The sequence below is a fragment of the Bombus flavifrons genome, chromosome 15 (assembly GCF_040668555.2).
Source record: "Bombus flavifrons isolate JBK064 chromosome 15, iyBomFlav1_principal, whole genome shotgun sequence".
Lineage (NCBI taxonomy): Eukaryota > Metazoa > Arthropoda > Insecta > Hymenoptera > Apidae > Bombus > Bombus flavifrons.
Window position 1 is genome coordinate 1,028,131 of NC_138456.1, and position 19,190 is coordinate 1,047,320.

Consider the following 19,190-nt stretch of genomic DNA (forward strand, 5'->3'; position numbering starts at 1 on the left):
GATTTTGCAGTTACAAAGGGACTAAACGCAAATAAACTAAATATAGCACCCAGCCTCGAGCTTAGCTCCGACCATACACCCATAATATAATAATTACATACAGAAACAAACCAATACTTCATAACAATTCAGATACACTATGCAATAAAACCACCAATTGGTAAACATTTAAAGAAATAATTGAGAGCAAAATCAACTGCAACATCCCATTGAAAACACCTGAACACATCGAACAAGCAGTAACAACACTTACAGAAACTATTCAGGAAGCAGCATGGGCAACCACCATACCTGAATCAACAAATAGACAAACAAAAACAATTCCACCAGACATCCCCGAGAAAATCAAAGAAAAAAGAAAAGCGAAAGCAAAATGGCAAAAACATAGATCAAAAGAAAACAAAAAACACCTAAATAAACTTGCAAAGGAAATAAAAAACAAAATAAAAGAACACAACAACAACGAGTTCACAAAATTCATAGAGTCACTATCCGCACACGAGAACACCAACTACTCCCTATGGAAAGCAATAAAAAAAATAAAGAAGCCAATAAAACTAGTCCCAGCAATCAGAAAAGCAGATAACACATGGGCAAGAAGCAATGAAGAACAAGCGGAAGAATTTGCCAACCACCTAAGCAACATATTTACACCACATAATATCAATAACAGCAACCTCAATTGTCATACCGACGAGGATGCAGTAACCACTAGTACCTCAACTGATAAACACTACATCATACCTAAAACAACAGCACAAGAAATTAGAAACATAATCGAGAAAACAAAAAACAATAAAGCACCAGGAATCGACCTAATCAATGGTAAAATCCTAAAAAACCTTCCTCCAAAAGCGGTACGACTAATCACAATAATTTACAATGCAATATTAAGAATCCAATACTATCCTAAACTATGGAAACTAACACAGATCAAAATACTACCTAAGCCAGGCGAAGACCCACACCAAACAGCATCATACAGACCAATTTCACTACTTCCCGTATTATCCAAAATACTAGAAAAAATAATTTATGCCTGCTTAAAACAAATAATAGATAAGGAAAAACTGATACCAGATCACCAATTTGGATTCAGAAACAAACACTCTACGATAGAGCAAATGCACAGACTCACTAATGAAATAATAACACCATTAGAAGGCAAATAATACTGTACAGCCCTCTTTATGGACATAGAGAAGGCATTCGACAAAATAAACCACGAATGCCTACTACAAACAATCAGGAAACAATTCCCGGAACAAGTATATCATTTATTAAAATCTTACCTAAGCAGCAGAACCTTTATAGTAAAAATTAAAGACACATACTCTGAAGTTAAAGATATCAAGGCAGGGGTTCCGCAAGGAAGCGTCCTAGGACCAATGCTATACACACTATACACAGCCAACATACCAACAACTACCAATAGCAAAATATTGACATTTGCGGATGACACAGCTGTACTAGTCAAGCACACTAACCCTGTAACAGCAGTCACATTACTACAAGAACATATCACAAAAATAGAAAAGTGGCTTCAAGATAAACAAATTAAAGCAAACCCCGATAAATGCAACCACATTACATTCACACTGCGAAAACAGATACCACCAAACATTATACTTAACGGCACGCACATAACACAAACAAGGCAAGTCAAATACCTAGGACTCCACCTAGATACACGAATCACATGAAAACAGTATATTAAATCAATAATATATAAAATACAGACAGCATAGAAAACAAATTAAAAATTTACAAAACGATCATAAAACCTGTCTGGACGTACGGAATACCACTATGGGGAACTGCAGCAATGAGCCATATAAGCAAAATAGAGACAATACAAGCCAAAATCCTCAGAACAATAGTAAACGCACCACGGTACGTCAGAAACGAGGATATACGGAAAGACCTTGGAATACCAACGGTCAAGGAGGAGATTAGCAGATGCGCAAGAAGGTACAGAAAAAGAATAGCAACGCACCCGAACTGGCTGGCAGTGGAAACGATCAACACATCAAGAATAGAAAGAAGACTAAAAAGGAAACATCCAACAGACCTTACCAAGGACATAACCTAACAAACACGAAGATGTTATACCCACATGTTATATTATTACACTACTAAGATATAACATTTTACCAAATGTCCTACTGGACAAATTTTAAAATTTAAATAAAAAAAAAAAAAAAAACGTTCTACTGCATGCAAGTCGCGTGGCAGGATCGATATCTATGATCTTGTCGCTTAACTTCGCTGCCAATTCTTTGAATGATTTAACACTCACACAAAAATGATGAAAAATTTGTTTTCATCACCTAACTCCATGAACATGGTGGTAAACACAGCTTTCAGATTTCAAATTTCTGCTAGCAAAGAATTTCATATTTCAATTTAATAAAGAATCGGGAATTCAATTATTTTGTTAGTACTACAAGTTTAATACTTGATCAAAATCTTCAAAATCAAAAAATATTCCTCTCCTTCCCCAAAATTTCAAGCAAAAGATTTCACCTTTCAGTAACAGGATTAATTTAATGAACAGTCAGACTTGCAATCATCTATTGTTAAAAATTTTCCACTTTATTAGCAAATGCTGAGCTTATTGTCTATTGTTCCTTCCATTTTGTGCTATTTTCGTATTGTTCTTTGAAAAAGTGTTTATTATTTCTGATGGCTTGAAATGGCTTTCATCAGACACATACATATTTGCAATTTTTAGTTATCATTTTCATTATTGTTACGTCGCGTGAAATGGTCCATGCGACGTCCTTCATTGTCTGATCGTCAAGGCCCAAGCACCATTAGACAGACCCTCAATAAACCTAAGGCCCCACCATAAACTGAATCTTATTAGCTTGCAGGAACCTTTAATCCTGCAAGTATTTTCGGTTTATAGCTGGTACTTAAAACAGTCCTTAGGTTTATTACACATTCTTACAAATTACGGAGAAAGCGGATGGTTGTCTAACGGAAAAGCTGGTTTTTCCCATAAACAATGTCGCACATGAGCCACATTGGTAGGAGGCTTCTTCCTCCTATCTTTATTCCTAACGTTGATCACAACCAATGGGCATCGCGGATCATTACCCTCACTTTCCTAACGAAAAGTGTAAGCAACGAATCCGCTTTCTTCATACAACAAAGACACCCACTCCGAGCTTTCCTCCGTAAGGACACAAGAACGAACTTGACTTCTTCTACTACACTAGGAAAGTCAACTTGTGCTCTATATTAGTTCTCACGACGACAGAACAGTCAACTTGGTCTCTAGACGACAGAGCAGTCACTTCATCTCTAGACTTGTTCTCATATCTACAGAGCAGTCACTACATCACTATGCTTCATCTCTAGACTTGTTCCACAGCAACATTCAAGCAACAGTCAAATCTCATCAGTTAGTTAAAACCAGTTCGAGTCAAAACGCAGTTCAAGGAATAGCAAGAGTCAGAAGTCAAGTCAGCAAAATCTACAAGTCGAAGACAGTCAATCGACAGAAGATACATCATCATAGTCGCCAACACGAAAGGAGTCTCAGATCGTACTCATTCATAGTTGTCATTTCACATACGCAACCTTGTATCACATTGAAGTTGTTGGATCATTTAAAATATATAATAACCTGTTAATAGCAGCGTTATATTCACTCAACCACCCTTATTATTCCAAAAGAAATAAGGGATCGAACGATTCGTGGCATCGTTTAGTCAAATCGTAACGGGAATTTACGACTCTCGTTGGCGCGCTTCTTCGAGATCGCGTTTACCCGCGAGTGTCCGAAAGTTCAATTATCCAATATGATCAATAGAATAAATCAAAATTCTTTTTCCTTATGATATATTAAAATTTTTCTTTGCGATAGAATAAGCTTCAACACTTCTCCTCACATAAAATTAACAAATTATAATCATCGTTAGAAAGCAATTGTATGTGTATAGGAGTAGCATTCAATGAAAATGGCAGTTCAAATAGCGTTTGTCACACGATTCTCGCGTTGTTTAGCCGGTTTCGTAGTTGGTTGACGGCAGTTGTAACGGTTAATTGAATCGGACGTTCGCAAAGCCGAGGTTGGCGAAGTCAAATTGAATGAGGAACTTGTTCGCGTGTATCTAAACATGCCTCTGTTTGCGGAGCCGCTTTATCCGCTAGCTTGTTTTCCGCGTCGCCGGATCATATCGGCAGGAAAGCAGTTTTCTGTCTGAGTTTGTGCGATAGTCGACGAAACGACAATCTCTATAAACGTAGAAATCGCGCTTGCTACGAGTCAGTCAAAAGAAGTGCTCAGAGAAGATTACAAGCGTTCTTCGTTTTTCAGATATGTATAGCATTTTTTACATCTGTGTAAAAGTATAAGAATTACTGACCTAATTGTACTTTCGTTTTTAAAGTTTGTTAATTTAGTTTCGTCAATAACGATAGCAAAGTTTGTTCATTATATTGGTCTTCCGTGATGAGTGATCTTCAATGCAAATAGTTCTTTTATATAAAAAAATAATTTCAAGTTAATCTTCACGTATTTTTAAGTAGGGAGTCATTGAATTCGCATTGACATCAGCTACAACATTGTGAAGTCAAAAATACACAGTAAACAATTTAATGCGTTTTTGACCTTTTATCTTATATGAAGAAAAAGATTTTTTATATCGCAGTTCGAAGCCGACTATATAGTATTGAAATATAAAAAGATAAAAATATAAAATATAAAAATATTGATTATCTGTGAAATGTATTCAAATATTCAAGTGTTCAGTTATCCAATCACGTATTCAAATATTCTATTATTCAACCGTAAAATATTTCAATCTCCTGTTGTTTAAAAGTAAATTTTGAAATAAAATTTGGAGTATTTCTTTAAAATAAAATGTTTAAAAATATAAATTTAGAAATCTTTATCTGTGTAATTATAAGAGAAAAATGTCCTCTTCAGAAATTGTTTGTAATTGTTTAAATTTTCAGCAATTGCTGATTGCACAGTAGTATGTATGTATTGTTTGGAAGTATACAGACTGTTCTATTGCAGTTTAATTTTATCTGTAGTTCTCTTAAATCAAAGATTTCGTTACTTTTCTCAGTTTTCCCTCAATCAAACATGATCAGAGGAATATTCATATTCTTAAACTATTTCCGGTCAGAGACCGAGTATTGCCTGGCATTGTAATATTAGGAGAGCAATGCCCACAGAAATGATGACCGGAAACAGTTAATGTTTCGAATTTTTTTGCAAATGTTTTCTAATTTTTTTTAAACTGCAGATTTATAGAATAAACAAATACATTGATACACATGATAAAATTCCTGAATAGTACTTTTACGTTAAACGCAAAATGTAACCAAGTAAAAATGTATTTGTTTCTAGACATTTAATGTGGTTATTCGTTATATTACTCTAACATATTACTCTAATATCTGGATCGCTCTCAAACATCTCGGACTGCTCGTACGATGTACGGACCCAAATTTCAAAGGATTAGAGAGTCAAAGGACATTAATTTCAAAATAAAAGCAATAAATTAGTAAAAATTGTGACTTATTTTTATTTTTATTTTAAATAAAATTCCCGAAATAAAGTTTTACTACGCGGCTTCCTCTGAATTACGCAGCATTTATTTGATCTAATTTTCACTGGAGTTATAATTAGATTGGGGATATTTGTGCGATCGTGGGAAACCTAAAGTTACAAATATATAAAATATCTAAAATCTAGTATGCGTTACAATATTTCATAAGGAAAGCAAACGATATTTTCTTAATTACGTAGTTTGTATTAATAATTTTTACATTGTACTGATTATTGAGATATGTATAATATTGTGTGCTAGACTAGATATTCACATATGTGAATATGGGTGCGGAAGTAAGTGTGTGCGCGGCGTCTCGAAAAACAGATGAATGTAACTGTTCCGTTAGCAGTGTGATGTGGAAGATGGTGAGACGAAGAGAGTGCTGAGACGCATGCAAATGTATATCGACGAAGATCCTGGAAATCGTTTATTAAATAAATCTTTTTTTTTATTAACGTGGAGGAAATCCGCACGGACATCAGGCCACTTCTGGGGAAAAGCGCCGTGGTAATGCCGGACTCCAACCGACTAAAACCTCCACGATGACCGTCCCGGCTGCGATCGAGAGGGGCCCGGGAACCAGTGTGAACGACACACCGGGCCCCTCCCCGCGCACAATACGTCACCTAATGGAGCGATTTGCGGCCACGCCACACCGCGCCTCGTCGCCGGAGCCAACATGCCAGGCAGTCCGGTTCCCCAGCTGGACTGCTTTGCGGCCCCGAGGCGCTGATCTGCCAGCGCCTAAGTTTGAACCCCACCAGGGGGCGTGGCGGACCTAGCGCGTCTCACTGAAACGCGTCCACCGCCTCTGCCGCGCCCTCGCCGGTCAATCCTCTCGGGATGAGAGTACCGCACCCTCACCCTCTCCGCGGCCTTTTCCGAAGCATAACCTGCTCACAGAAGGAGGTCACGTCCCTCCTTCTTCTCTCGCTTACCAACAATGCCTCAAGGATCGTTGGCGGCGAGAGGTCCCATCCGATCTCCACGATGAGGTCGCGGCGCGGCCGCGCCCACGCCGGGCAGTATTTCAGCGTGTGCTGTGCCGAATCCACGCTCGCATCGCAGTGGTGGCAACGCGCGGTCGCCTTTTTCCCGATTCGGTGCAGATACTCACTGAAGCAACCGTGTCCGGTGAGCACCTTCATCACTCTGTAAGTCAGGGGAGGCACGCCGCCATCCAACTAAACGTCCCAGTTTGGAAGGACGGCCCCGGCGCACCCGCTCTCGTGTCGAGGCTGGCGCGCCATCTGTCGAGCAAAGACCGCTGAGCACGAAACCTAACGACGGCGCCCACCGGGCCGACCCCGCTCGACAGATCCCGCTCGACAGACCCCGCCCGACAGACCCCGCCCGACAGACCCCGCCCGACAGACCCCGCCCGACAGACCCCGCCCGACAGACCCCGCCCGACAGACCCCGAGTGTGGAGATAAATTTCGCGACACCTCAGGGCTTGCAATTCGAACGGGGGAAACCCGGCGAGCACCGCCGTTGCTGCCGCCGAAATTGTGCGGAAGCCCCTCACTACCCTGATGGCCACCGTCCTGTGCAACCTCCTGACCGCTAGGAGACTACGACGGTTGGTCATCAGGTCCTCCGCCCAGATCGGAGCTCCATAGAGGAGCCTCGATTGCACCACGTAGGCGTACCGACGTACCACGTCGGCGAGCCGAGACTACGCCGGGACCAGGAGCTTTCCGCGCTCTGATCCTCCTGACGGCCGCGGCCAGTTCTTCCTCGGTGACCCTCCATTCCGGGCTTCAACTTCCCGCAGTGACACGTGGTTCTTCTTCCGGCGGTTGAGGCTCCTGCTCCTTCCTCTTCGGTAAAGCTGCCATCTTCCTCGTTCGCCACTCCCGGAAACGGGGTGCCGACGATCTCCTCCAGGAACTGAGGGTCCATGCTCTCCGTTACGGGAGGCGCCCATGGACGGAGTTTGTGCAACAGCATCTTGTAAGGGCGCCCCCAGGGATCGGAGTCGAGGCTGGCCAGAAGCTCGTCCCAGGCCGGGCTCTTCGCCTCCTTGATGGCTCGTTGCAGGGGCCTCCGCGCTTCGCGGCAGGCCTCGTGCAGACGAGCCACCTTGGACTCCCGGCCCGCCGCCTACGGAGCGATCTGGTGTACCGGCGCTGAGCGCGAATGCACGCCTCGCGGAGACGAGCGATCTCCTCGGACCACCAGTACACCGCGCCGGCGCGACGCGGGGCTCCGGACCGCGGCATACACGAATCGCAGATCGAGTGCATGTCGCGCCTCAGCCGGGTCGCTCCCGCTTTCGCGTCCTCGTCGGTCGGGGATCCTTCCAACCAGGCGACGGCTATAGCGACCGTCGCCATGAAGTCCTCGTCACGGCGGGCCACCGCCCACCGCGGGAATCTTCTTCTCCTTCCCGGTGGGCCGATGGGCCCGCGCGCACCTAATGAACGGTCGCCTATCGCGCCACCAACCGGTACGTTCATCAAGATGTACAGGTGATCCGAGAGGGTCTCCTCGGGGGACACTCCCCAACCAGAATCACTGCGGGATGCGGTAGGGTTTGCCCACGTGAGGTCCACTATGGACTCGCCCAGCTACGCCACGCACGTGCTGGACGACCCCCGGTTCGTAAGCCGGAGATCGAGTGCGGCCGCCCAGTCCTGCATGTCGCATCCCTTTCCGTTGGTCCTGCGGCAGCGCCATGCCGTTGAGTGGGCGTTGAAGTCCCCGAGGACCAGTGACCGGCAGGCGCCCAAATGCCTCGCGCAAGCCGCGAGTCCGTCCAGAAAGGAGGTGTATTCGATCCGGCTGATGGGCTACACGTAGACGGCCATCACGGCCAGGTCGCCCCATTTGACGGCCACGAAGCCCCGTCCCCACTCGATCACCGAGCAGGAGGGGCTTCCCGAGATCCCGTTCCAGAATATGGCGATCGAGCCGATCAGATCCCCAGCGCCCCGTGACGCGTCGGGAATGTTGTACGGTTTGGCCACCGCTGCCAGGCCGATCCGTCGCTCTGCCAGGCTCTGGAACATTAAGTCCTGAGCCTGGCGGGAGCGGTTAAGATTGCGCTGCAGGAGTAGTTGTTCTCCTCCTCTTCTTCCGCTCACGTCGGGGAAGGCTCCGTCTCCATAGCCTCCTCCGGGCCGTTCCCCTCGCAGTCCGTGTGTCCGACTTCTCCGTCCTCTCTTCTGGCCTTCGTGGGGCCAGTTGACGGCGGCATCGTTTCCTTCCTCGTCGCCGCGTCCCCACCGTCGTCAGGGGCGGTCCTTGCTTCCTGTGCGGCACTCTTCTAACAGGCAGGCGAGTTGCATGCCGGTGACCCCATACGGTGCGACGCGGGCAGTCCCAGGTCCGCGCACACCGGACACTTAGGTACTCGCGTCGAGCAGTCCCTGGCGTGATGTTCTTTCGCCCCGCACCGGTAGCAGCGTTCCGACCGGTCGGCCGTCGATGTGCAGTCCCGGCGCACGTGACCCAACTCCATGCACCTGAAGCATTGGAGTTGGCGCGCTGGGGAAGGGCGCACCCTGCCTCAGCAACGGCGGCTGCCACCTCCTCCGGGGTGACCGAGTCCTCCAGTCTGGTCACTCTTAGCTCGGCCGTTCTTCGCGGCACGGTTACCCTTGCGGGCAAGTCCTTTAGCGTGGCCACCATCCGCTCGGCCAGTCGCGATGCTTTGCTCCCAGTGTCCTGGCCTGAGATCTCGAACAGCAGCGCCCCCGTGATCGCCCTCCTCGTTCTTAACTCCGTGATGTCGAGTTTGGAGAGCTTGACTTCCCTCTTCACAACCAATATCGCATCCCTGTACGTGAAACCCGAGCCGTCCCTCACGGTGAGCGATACCGCGGCACACCGTGGGGGTCGGGGAAGGCCCGGCACTTTCTCGCCGCGCAGGTCTCGCCCACTAGCGTTACGTCTCTTTCCTGCCCCAATAGTTCCGGATCCATCGCCGCTGCCCGCTCCTCGCATGGATTCCCTTCCCGTGCGGGGGCGCATCGGAGGCCGTGCGGCCACCTCCGCGAAAGTCCCTGCCCTTGTTCCGCCATTGCCGGTCGTCGTCCTGGGCGTCAAGGCCCCTGTTCGTAACGTCGACGACGGAAAAGACGACGATACCCGCCCCTTTGTTCTTGCGTCCTCGGTCGGCGCATGTATCGTTGGAAGAGGTTGCGCTGTTGGTTTCCGGTTCCTTCGCCTCGCTCTCCCTCTTCCTCCTCCTATAATGGTAGTGAATCCTGCCTCGTTGGCCGACGACTCCACGGTCGACCGTGAGGTGTGTCTCGCCGACCGCAATCGTGCTTGTATGGTTTTTGTGACGACGCCAGCGTCCGTCGCCGGGGCATCGCTCCCCCTGTCATTATTTCTCGCCAACACTCCGGACGAACTTCGCCAGCACTCCAACTTACGGAGGAACACGATCTTGAAATCCTCTAGTGGATCTAAAGTTCTTGGACCACCGAATCTATGCGTTTTCTTAGTTTTTGCATTACTCCTCGACCCGTCGGGACAGCGGAAACGGCGCGACGCTGATCAGGGGTGTGGGGGAGGTGGGGGAGCGGGACCCATAATCGTTCCCGTTGGGGCCCCGGAAGTATTTTCTTTCGTCCCCCTCGTAGAGGTGATCCCCACCTCTTGTCCTTCACCGTCTTTGTTATCATCTTTGGCTGCCCTCTCCGTGCATTCCTTGGTCAGCCGTTCCACCGTCTCTTGAAGACGACTGACCTCCCTCTCCAGAAACCGCACCCTTCTTCGCAGGTATGCAACATCCTCCTCTTCCTGGTCGTGGGTCGGTTCCGCGTTCTTCTCGGTCAGTTGTTTGACGACCAGTGCGATCCTTATTTCGTCACTCCGCGTGTTGTCGCCGCCGTCGGCACCACCGCGGATGGTAGAGGCGGCGACGGCCACTGTGACAGCCTCGGCGTCGGTGTCGGTGTCGATGTCTGCTCCGCGCCTCGCGCCTCTCTTTTTCCTTTTATCGGGAGCCGGTAGTAGCGCGGATCCCCCGCGAACGCGTGCCCCCGTCGTGTGCAACGTCCCGCTCCTCCGCCGCGTCCGTTGGCGGCGGAGGCGGTGCTTTCCGCGGACCCAGTAATCCTGCGGTACGACCTCTTGCCGAGCGTGCCCGCAACGGTCGAATAGGAAGAGCACGAAGACATTTCGTCGTCGAATCTCATCCCCCGCCGCCACCGCGCCGCCGCCGCATTCCACCCCACGAAGATCCCGGGCCGACGGTCATAACGTCGGGTTCCTCCGACCCTCTCCAAGGCCCCCCGGTTCGCGTGTCCCCTTCACATGACGCATGAACGTGTCTGGGGGCCTGGCGGCCCACCCCCGGACGGCCACGGTTGCTCGATGACGACGCAGCTGAGCTCGCTTTACAACCCGCTGCTGCGCCTGTACTGGGGTATCCCTCCCCTGCACCGTAAACGATTTTTTGGTTCGTTTTCTATCCATAATACTTCGTAAAGAATCGCCTAGGTCGTCAACAAGGGTTTTCATCCTGGTGCCACTCATTCTTTCGCACCCTACCCAGGTCAAGACTGGTGCAGTGACGGGGAGCCCAACAAGAAGGAGAGGTGAGTGGTCTTGGCAAATACGGGCCCACCAACTTCTCCGAGGTTCTCCGCACCGGATCGGCAAACTGACGGAGGCCAAAGGCGCCGACCAGCCACTACCCGGCTATAGGAGAGTATCAGATTTATCAGAATATCAGCGTGGTCCTACGCCCTGAGAACCCGTAGCCGCCTCGTGCTCCCCTATTAAATAAATCTAAAACTTAACTTTAATATGAATTCTAAGTGTAACCTCAGTGTTCTTTTCTTTTATTTCGGCGATTAAGATCCACAATTCTCAACACTGATAACTATTCATCGAATGTCAATGAATGAATGCAAATTTATTATTACATAGCTAAAACCGATATTGTTTAATATTGCATATGTAGGAAACATTTATTTACGAAAACGAAGTCTAGTATGTTGGAATTTTCATTTGATTTATAAAAAGCCAAGACTACACGGAAAATAGTATTTGCAATGCTTTAAAATTGTTGCTTATGAAACACATGTGTTATCCGCTGAATGTTTGGAAAATAGAAAATCGTATTTCAGAGGAAACAGAAAAGCGCTGGCCACAATGCACAATAAATAAACGAAAACAAATATAGAAGTTCTATTTCATTGTACTATTTTCTACTTATTTTAGGGTGAAATTTATCGGTAAGAAATAGTAAAATAAATTAAAGCTTCTTATGTACAAATATTAAAAAATGGTCAGAATACGCATGACATTAAAAACTATCAAAAGTAAAATATTGATTATAACATTTAGAGTTATGATTAAAAAATATAAAAACAAATCTTTATGTGGATTTCATTCGTTACCTTCGCTTATGTCATTTTTATTTAATTTAGCAAACGAGGAAACTAATTTACCTTTCATTATGAAATAAACTACTGTTACTAACTATTCGTTTGCTGATTAAAACTAGGTAGTTAACAGGAATTATTTCTTCTATATTCTTCGTATATTTTATAAATTAATTAAAGAACGGCGCTCAAGCGAGAAACTTTGTGATTGAGTGAAAGTTTAATTAAATATGAAATAAATAGATTGGGGGTGAGACACTTTTCGGTCCCAAGCATAATTAATTTACGATAAGATTCGTGAACGATTTTCGAGAAATTTTCAAGGAGAAAGGGAATATTGATTATTGTTGGAACTTATCACAGTATAAAATCATTACCAAGTTTCTATAAAAGCTCATATTTTCATAAGAATCCATCTAATCTACTTTTTTCCTTCAGACTAATCAAGTCAGTTGAATTCAAGCCGTTTAAGTTCGAATAATTTGTTTTCGACAGAATATCTAATAGAAAATAAGAAGATAGTTCGCGGGAACGCAGTTTTTCGTGGTATTTCTTTTTCAGAAATGTCTACAGAATCCGACATTGTATAATGTGGTATATAATGTTGTATACATATGGAGTTTATACTGCATGAAGAACTTTTAGTAAAACTGTAAAAGTAACGGATAAGAAATTTATGAATTTGCTCTATTTTAAACTTTGTTGCCAATTTACAACTATTTGGAATAACAAAATATATTTTATACTGGTATATCAAAGAAAAAGTTGTGCATCTTTACAAAAACTCATCTTTTTAAAAAATAGCGAGTGATACAGCAATGCTGCTTCTGAATTCGTGTTTAGGACGCGACACTTTACAAGGTTTACCGAATGGTATCGCAAAGGCTGAAAAATGTTTTGTAAGACAGTGTAATACGTCTAAAGTAAAAAATTTTGACATATAAACAATAAGTTAACAAAAGTGATACAATTAACTTTTGTTAGTAGCAAGTGATACAATTAACCTGCATCATAATTTAGAATATGTGTATTTTGGACATTTTGATAATGTTTCAGTTCGAAAAAGGACAATCTTTATATCATTCAAACACAAAAATTGGACATGTAGGTTACGGACATTTTATAAAAAGTAGTGTATCTCGAAAAAATTGTACACAAGTATTTGGAAATATGTATATTAATAGTTTCTACTTATGTTTATCAGTTGGATTGACACTAGTTGAATTTCGACACTTTTTGTATGTTACTGAAATCCACTGAAACCGCGACATTCAAAATATGACAGTTTTAAATTTATTGACACAAACATGTTTACGGAACAACTGGTAATAACACGTTTTCATTTAATGCAATATAGATTCATTTGAATTAAGAAGATAGACATAACACTGCCGTAATGAAAGAACATTCTTCAATCGTAATTGATCCTACGACGTTCTCATAATGATAACTTGGAAATCATGTTTTTCGAGTTGTCATTTTTGGAACAAGCACATTTCTTTCACAATTTTGAAACAATTTACAGACACTTAGATTTTCAATAAAGTTCCACAAATTTAAAATTTTTCACAAGGATTGAAAATCACAATTTAACGGTAGAACACAAGCACGTGACAAGCCGCGTAATAAGGTTGACCACAATACTCCAATATCGAATGATGATTGAACAGAAAATGATGAACAGAATATGTGGCTTCTTACCCGATATGTATACATGTTTTCGATCGCGTACGCCTAGATTCTTAAGGTTGCCTCCTCCAATGATAACGTTCGTTCAAGGTCTAAAGGAATCCCACATTCGCAATGAGAAAGTCTGACAACAAATGGAATAGACATTGGCGCCAGGTGTTCGCGAGTTCGACGGAAACATTTCTTCTTTTCTCAGTGCCTCATTGAAATGAAAGATTAGTAATTATATGTCGGGTTTACATTAGAATTAGGGTTAGAGGCGTGAAACGAATCTTCGTTTGGATTACACATTGTCGTTATGCAATAGAGAAGACATTGACTAGTGCAAATACGATTATTATGGAATTGGACAAGTAACCGTGGTAATTAGATTCTCGAGAGACTAATGACAATGATCCGAGGTTCAATAACGAATCCGTGGTCAACGGGATGATGGATGAACATATTCGCAAAATCTAAGTCGGACTCTTTGTTAAAACGTGGAACTCGCTAATACGACCTCACGAGAGAATAACTTTCTGTCGCGATGATGCTGCAGAGGAAAACTATGATGGGGTGTGTCTAAGGACACGAGATCATCGGATTCGTCGAGGATAGTCTTCGTTCAGAAAGTAAGGGAAATTAACGTTGCTGCTAATTGGTCAATCTCCATATCGGTGGTTAGAAAAGATGCTAGCCGCCCTCGAAGGAAAGTTGCTAGTGGGAGACGCCGTTCGTTGAAAGAAATAGATCTCCCCTATCTTCCCGTAGTTGGGACAAAGACTGCTTGTCTGTTTGAAGGACTTTAGGTAACTAGATCTTAGTGTTTATAACGGCCCTCGGGCTAGCTGATCGCGTACTGTGGAGACGCATCGACATCTGGCAATCATCTTACTCGAAAAATAGGATCTGCGTGTGGCGAGCCACGGGACAGAAACCGTTGGAATGTTTACTGTCGTGTGCCGCTACAAATATTTCTTTTAAGAAGAGCTATAGAATTACTCCATACCTTTTAAAAAGGAGAAGGAAACACAAAGTGACACGAAGAAGGGAAAATAAAGGGTGAGCATACGAGGAGAAAGTAAAAGAAAAAAGAAAAGAAGATAGGAACGAGAGAGAGATTCAAATAAGAAAAACTAGAAAAGAAGAGGTTAGGAAGTCAGAAGCACGGCAAAAAATGTAAGATAGGGAAACGACAGATGGCGACAAACAGAGGAAGACCAAGGAACGCGGGTAAAGTGGGAGATAAGGCAGATTTCAAAAATACATTGGATAAATACAGCTTGTCAGAAAAAGAGACACCAACCAGGGAGACAGAGATGGAGGTAATGATGGAAAAAATGGAGAAAATGGAAAGAGGATTCGAGGTAATGATAAAAGAAATAAAAGGTATATTCGATAAGCAAGCGGAGAAGATGAAGAGGGAAATGAAAGAGGAAAGGGCAAGAAGGGAAAGAGAGAGAGCCAGAGAGAAAGAAGAGTGGGAAAGGGGAAAGAAAGAACTATTGGGCAGAATCAGAAGAATCGAGGAGGAGAAGGACACGACAGAGAGAGAGAAAAGAAGAAGGAACATAGTAATCAAAGGAGTAGACTGGAACGAAGGAAGCAATGAAGAGACAGTAAAGGAGTTCATAAGAGAAAAAATGAAAATAGGGGCAGAAGTAGAAAGAACACATACGATAAGGGTGGGGGACAAAAACACAATAATAGTGGCGACGATGAAATCAATGGAGGAAAAAATAAGGATAATGAAGGAGAAAAGCAAATTGGAAAAGGGGGTATACATAGATGACGATCTGACAAGAAAAGAAAGGGAGGTACAGCAGCAAATAAGAAGGGTAGCCAGAGTAAGAAGTGAATAGGGCGAATATTCAAAGATTGGATATAAGAAACTAAAAATAGAAAACAGATGGTACAGGTGGGACGAAAATGAAGAGAGGCTGGAGGAAGAATGAAAGAGAGGGGAAGAAAAATAAAAAAAGGGGAAAAAAGAGGGGGACTACAAAGGGGATGAAAATGTGCTTCTGGAATATAGCAGAGTTAATAAGTAAGGACAAGGAGGTGTGGGAATATTTGAAGACATTCGACGTGATCGGACTCACGGAAACATGGATAGAGGAGGACAATTGGGAAAAATTAAAATATAGACTACCCAAAGAATTCGACTGGAAATGTGGGACAGCCATGAGAGTAAGGAAAAAAGGAAGAGCAAAGGGGGGAATAATAACGAGTATAAATAAGGAACTGAGAAAAATAGAATACAAAGAAATAAGTGATAATAGAGTGGAAAGAAAAATAGTGTACAATGATAAGACGTATAAGGTAATGGTGGTTTATAATCAAGACACAAAAGGGACATGGAAAGAAATAGAGGAAAGAGTAGACGGAAGAGAAGAGGAAGTGATGATCATCGGCAGAGACTGGAACGCAAGAAAGGGAGAAGAGGGAGGACCGATAAACGAGGACCTAGGGAAAGAAAAAAAACAGGCGATCAAAAGATAAGACAATAAACATGGAAGGAAGAACTCTGTTAAAGTACCTAGAAGAGAGAGGCTGGATGATAATCAATGGAAGAGATAAAGAAGGGGAGAAGTGGACATATATTGGGGAGAGAGGAAACTCAGTAATAGATTATGTGATTGGCAATCAGGAGGCGACAAAACAAATAATCGACATGAAAGTAGAAAAAAGAACAGAGTCGGACCACATGCCGTTAGAAATAGAAATAGGGGAGCCGAAATTACAAAAAAATGAGGAAAAGAAAGAAGAAGAGAAGGAGAAAAGGGAATGGACAAACGAAAGTGTGGAAAAATACCTGGAGGAATGTAAAGATTGGACCTGCAAGGAAAGAATAGTAGAGGAAATGTGGACTGAAATCAAAAAGAAGATAAACGAAGCAATGTCAAAGAAGAAAGTGAAGATAAGGAAATGGGGCATGGGAGAGAAAACGTGGCACGACAAGGAGTGGAAAGAAAGGAAAAGAGAGATGAGAAGGAAGATGACAAAGTTTATGAAAGGAAAATGCAGCAGAGAAGCGCTCATAGAGAAAAAAAGGCATTCAAACAGTGGTGCAAACAAAGAAAGGAAAGACACGAAGAAGAAGAAATGGAGAAAATAAAGAAGATCAAAGCAGAACAAGAAGTGTGGAAATACATAAATAAATATAGAAGAAGAAGAGAGGGTATAGATGAAGATATAAGCGAAGAAGAGTGGAAAAATCACTTTATGGAAATTTTAGAAGGAACAGAGCGCAAAGAGGGCAGAAAAACGGAGGGGCATAAAGCGGAAGAGAAAATAATGGAGGAAAGAGAAGATAATATAGAGAAGGAAGAGGTGATCTATCGGCTAAGAAACTTGAAGGAAAAGAAAGCAATGGGGGAAGACGAGTTAGAAAATGAGGCATGGAAGTATGCACCGAAGGAAGTGGGGGTGGCGTTATGGGAGTTGTTAAGGAAAATATAGAATGGGGAGGGGATACCAGAAGATTGGAAAAAGGAGTAATATGTCCGATATACAAGAAGCAGGACAAGAGAGTAGCGAAGAGTTACAGAGGAGTAACATTAATGGACACAGCATACAAGATCTATGCAGGGATACTGGACGAACGGCTGAAGGCAGAGATTGAAAACAAACTGGAAGAGAGCCAGTTCGGATTTAGAAAAGGAAGAGGAGTGACCAACGCGGTATTTGTGATAAACCATATCATAGATAAACAGTTGAGTAAATGAGTTGAGAAAATGAGAAAAATGGGGATTAGCGAAAAACTAACCCGAAGGATTAAAGAGATATACGCAGAAACAAAGAATGTAGTGAGAATCAAGAACCACAACACAAAAGAATTTTGGACAGTGAGGGGAGTCAGACAAGGGTGCCCGTTGAGCCCGACGTTATTCAACATCTACGTGGCAGGACTGGAAGAAGAACTAAGGAAAGGACAAGCCGGGGGCATAGTGGTAGGAGAAAGAAAGGTATGGTCACTGATATATGCAGACGATATTGTGCTGATGGCGGATAGAGATGAAGAGTTGAAGGAAATGCTAAAGAGATTCACAAAGTTTTTAAAGGAAGCCAAATTAGAACTGAGCACGAAAAAGACCAAGATAGTAGTTTTAGAAAAAAGAAGGAACAAAAGGAGACAAAGAAAATAAAAATGGGGGAGCAAGAATTAGAAGAAGTAGACGAGATAAGATACCTAGAGTACATACTACAGAAAAACGAAAGTGATGAGAAACACATATAATATAGGAAAAAAGAGCAACAATAGCAATGAAGAAAACATGGACCGTGGGAGAAAGAATATTAAAACAGGATTACAAGAGGAGAATGAGGATGTTTGGAGTACTGATAAAGAGCGTGGCGCTGTTTGGAGCAGAGGTATGGGACTGGAACATGGAAGAAAGACTGGATAGAATACAAAGAAGATATGCAAAATGGATATTAGGTTTAGATATGACAACACCAAATTATATATTGATAAAAGAATGCAAGCTAATAGAAATCAAAGAAAAAGCATTGAAAAGAGTAGCAAGGTATGAAGAGAAAGCCTTAGAATCAAAAAAGGAACTAGTAAAGGAGTGTATAAAGGAAAGAAAAAGAAACTGGGGAAATGGCCAAGAAGGGAAAAGAACAAGAAAAAGAAAGAAGGGACTAGAAGAGGTGAGAAATGGAGGGACGCAGATAGAAGCAAGAGAAGAGCAAGAAAGGATGACAGCAGACCAAATTATAGAAGAAAGAAGAAAGAGAGAAGCAGAAGAGAGGGGGAAAAGGATAAGGGAATCCAGATATAACATACATTACAGAAATATCGTCAAAGAAGAATTACCAAAGTACTTAAAAGGGAGGATGAAGTGGAAGGACAGAAGAATATTAGCAAGATTCAGATGTGGAAACGAGACCAAAGCAAGGGAATACTGGAAAGAAGAGGGAGAAAAAAGATGCAGACTATGTAAAAGAAAAGAAGAAGACCTGAGACTTGTAATAGAAGAATGTGAAATAACGGGAGGAGCAAAGGACATAAAAAAAGCACTAAATGAGACTGGAGAAGGTCTAACAGAACTAAAAGCAATAATAGAGAGGAGAAGGGCAATACAAGACGAGGAGGAACGACAGGCAGGAAGCACAGCAAGGAGGCAAAAGCCCAAAGTTGCAATAGTTTTTTAGTCATTAGTTTTTAGTTTTTAGTTTTTTTAGTTTTAGTTTTTAGAGATAGAATAATTAAGGGAGTGCAATATAATAGATTGGATAAGAGGAGAGGTAGATATATAAGAAGCGAAATAGGTATAAGAGATGTAAAACCGAAAGTTCGTCCAAAGCCGAAAAGCACGGACTAAGCAATAATAAATAAAATAATAATATATTATTTAATACTACCAATTATTCATCATATTTTTATTCATTTTCCTGAAAAAATAAAAATTCAAACCGGTGGAGCAACGGGTGGTTCATAGTTAGAGATTAGAAGTAACCAGAACCAAAACATTTCATTTCAAAGTACAGCATCTTAACATCGTAATCTATTTCAGAATTACAGTTTTATAAAGAAATCAACTTAACGGTCAAATCCATCACTATATATTTTCATTGGAATCATTCTCATCTCAAAT